General features: G+C 55.6%; 1 protein-coding gene across 1 annotated transcript in view; it reads right to left on the reverse strand.

The window, feature by feature from the left end:
• EMH_0027100 (uncharacterized protein) overlaps window positions 1–243 on the reverse strand; it is a gene marked incomplete at both ends in the record, with an annotated part of 5,378 nt that overhangs the window by 4,440 nt on the left and 695 nt on the right. The gene's annotated exons all lie outside the window — the stretch shown is intronic.

Raw genomic sequence — 243 nt, forward strand, 5'->3', positions numbered from 1 at the left:
GCTGCTGCTGCAGCAGCGCCTGCATGCAGCAGCTGCTGCGATGCTGCTGCGCTGCATCTCGATCTATAGCTGTGGGCTGAGCTGTACATACACCCCATCGAGCAGCAGCAGCAGCAGCAGCAGCAGCAGCAGCAAATATCTCTTGCTGCTGCATGCACACCAAAACTTATTTCATCTCAGCTGCTGCAGAGATACGCATATAACTAAAGACGAAGGAGCAGAGCTGTACCCTATGGGGGCCCC

The sequence above is a fragment of the Eimeria mitis genome, genomic scaffold, assembly GCF_000499745.2.
Source record: "Eimeria mitis Houghton genomic scaffold, Emh_scaff999, whole genome shotgun sequence".
In the NCBI taxonomy this organism is placed as follows: domain Eukaryota; phylum Apicomplexa; class Conoidasida; order Eucoccidiorida; family Eimeriidae; genus Eimeria; species Eimeria mitis.